The following is a 2,830-nucleotide window of genomic DNA, read 5'->3' as shown; positions in this document are numbered from 1 at the left end:
CCCTGTCCCCTGTGTGTCAGGGGGTGGCACAGCCCCATCCCATGGGGGCTCAGCCCTCCTGCAGTGCCAGCTGTGCTGCTGCTGGAGCAGGGATCCTGCACAAGGGGGGAGTTTTCCTCTGCAGCTCCAGGGCTGCTGCAGATGGGCCTGGGCTCCCTCTGGCAATGCAGGGCAGCAGAAAGCTGCTCCTCTGGCAATGCAGGGGGCAAAGGCTGCTGTGCTGCTCCAGGCTCAGATTGGATCCAGGTAGGAATGCTTGGCTCCTCCCCTGGGCGCAGCATCTCCCCATGGGATGCTGGAATTGGATCAGCCCTGCAGGGACACTCAGTGGCCATGGACAGCAGAGATCTCCTGGAGGGAGGGTTGGTTGTGGGAGAGATAAAGAAAAAACTGCCCATGGACAGCAGAGAACTGCCCCACCTCTGACAGATGGTGATAGAACACACACCCCCATTTCCAACCTAAGACAACAAGCAGCAGCAGATGTTGGAGCCTGGCTCTTCTTTTCCTTTCCTTTCTCCTTTGGATGTTTTGGTCCCTTCCTGCAGCCCCAGGGGCACAGGTGCTCCCACCTTCCTTTGGCATTGTAGGTGTTTCCCCAGGATCCCCCGGGAATCCTGTGGGCAAGCCTGGAGCAAGGGAAGGCTGAGATAAGGTTTGGGAGCAGCAGGCTGAGGTTGCTGCAGATTGAGAGCAGTTCTGGGAGCTGGTGTGATAACAAAGATAACCCCAGAGAGCTGTAGCCCTCTGCACCTGCCTTCCCCCCACTTCACTGATTGTTTCCTTTGGATGAAGAAGATCAATGGGAATAACTTCAGGAGTTGCCTCTGTGAGGGATGTAAGGAAGGGGAGAGCCCCAGGGAAGGCTGTGCCTGCTCTGGAAACACTCCTCATGAATATTTAGCTCCCACCCTGTGGCAGGAGCCTTTCAAGTTGTCCAAATTATTAAAGTCAGTTTTTCTGGAGGGGAGGAAAGTGCTGATAGCCATTTTGCTGGCCATTTGCCTCACCTGGGATGAGCCATCCTCTCTGGAGGACAGGGATGTGCTGTGGAACCCAGACTGTGTGGGCTCAGGGTTGGTGCTGGGTGGGATTTGGGGGGACAGGGGTGTGATGCTGCTCAGAGAAAGGTCATCCTTGCTTTTCCCTGCATTAGAAGCTGCAGAGGGGGGTGCCTGTGGCAGTCTGGGGACCTGATTCAGGTAATGTGGCCATGCCAACACTGTCTCACCTCCTCCAGGATGATTACTGCGGCTCTTCACCTCATGTTCATTTTCTCTGTGAGTTTGTAAAGACTCATGAAACCCAACTTAGGAAAACAGTTGTTGTTCTGCACATTCATTCCCGTATCTCGATTAGAATTAAATTAAAAATAATGACATCCCTGCTGCTGTGCTGCCAGGCCAGCTGTCAGAGCATGACCCTCCACCATCTGGGCTGGAGACAGCCCTGAAGTGAAGGAATTGCTGTGAGTGGGAGGCTGGGAGCTGTTTTGGGAGAGAGAAGGAAATTTTCACTTTTTCCAGAAGAGAAGAAAGAAAATAGTGAAGCCTGGTGCTGCTGTGCTGTTAAAATGATTAAAGAATGGTGAGATTGAGGAGGGAGGAAAGGGCTGTGCTGGTTCCTGGGCAGCTGAGTTGTGCTGCTGCTGTGTTGACTGGATGGGCACCAGGTCATTTAGGTGCTTAATGGTCTGGTTAAAAATTAAAGAACTAAAAAGGATTTCAGGGAAGGGTTTTGTGGCATAATGGGCACTGGGCAGGAGGAGCTGGTGTCCAGAACTGGGCACTCACTGGAGTGAGCAGCTGCTGTGCCCATCCCTGGTGTGCCCCAAACCAAGCTCCTGTCTCAGCTCTTCTCCTCATTCCCACTGTCAGGAAAATTAATCCACAAACATCAGAGGTTTATGTCCAAAAAGGAGACAGAGGAGTCCTTTGACTTTATTGGAATAAAGGGAGAGGCCATGGGGCATTCTCCTAGGGTCTCTCAAATTTTGGAGGACACAATTGGGCTCCTTTTGATCCCAATTTCCACCATTTCCCTTTCTCTTTCCCCATTGGCTGAGGTACTTGAGAGGTTCAGACTTCCCAGAACGCCTGATACCAAAGATTTCCCTCTAATATACAACCCTCCCTTTTAATTTTTAATTCTTATGGAATTTATGGTTTTTCCCCATTGTTTCTTTCATCTTTCAATACCCAATTTCATTTATCAGCAAACCTGCAGTTTATTTGTAAAGGCAAATATCATTTTCCATCCATCACTCAGTGGAATCCTTCCCATTGTTTCTTTTACCTCTCAGTGCTGGTTTTATCCACCAGCAGACCCACAGCTTGTTTGTAAAGACAAATTCCTCTCACCACTCTGGATCAGGACCCCTACTCTGCAGTGCTCTCCCACAAAGCACCCCAGCCTCTGGAATTACCCTCAGCTGCTGGAAGTCCTAAATTTGCCTCGGATGAGCAGCTCCAGTCACTGAGGCCCCATTTGCGTTGTGACACAAAGTCACTCTGGAGAGGGTGACTGAAGGGTGACCCTTTCCTTCCCACCAAGGAGTTAATCCCCAACTCACCTCTCTGGGGTTTTGAAGAAATTGCAGAAATCCTCCCAGAGCAGAGCCGGGAGTGAGTGTGAATAACTTACAGCAGCCTCTTTTTCCCCCCCACCTTTTTATCTTTTAAATAGAAAGGTCTGCTTTATTAGAGATGCTGTCAAGGCAATTAAGCCTAAAAATTGACCTACCTTACAGGTTTAAAAGCCTTATTATGGGCTTTGGCTCCAGGAGTCCATGGGTATCTTGTCTTTAAAATACTGTTTGTTACAGCAGGAA

General features: G+C 50.2%; 1 protein-coding gene across 1 annotated transcript in view; it reads left to right on the top strand.

The window, feature by feature from the left end:
* MGAT5B (alpha-1,6-mannosylglycoprotein 6-beta-N-acetylglucosaminyltransferase B) overlaps positions 1 to 2,830 on the top strand; it is a 72,442-nt gene that overhangs the window by 61,548 nt on the left and 8,064 nt on the right. The window lies entirely within an intron of this gene.

This window comes from Geospiza fortis, unplaced genomic scaffold, assembly GCF_000277835.1.
Source record: "Geospiza fortis unplaced genomic scaffold, GeoFor_1.0 scaffold244, whole genome shotgun sequence".
Classification (NCBI taxonomy): Eukaryota; Metazoa; Chordata; class Aves; order Passeriformes; family Thraupidae; genus Geospiza; species Geospiza fortis.
The sequence above is the reverse complement of the archived record's forward strand: the minus strand, read 5'-3'. Positions and strand labels throughout refer to the sequence as shown.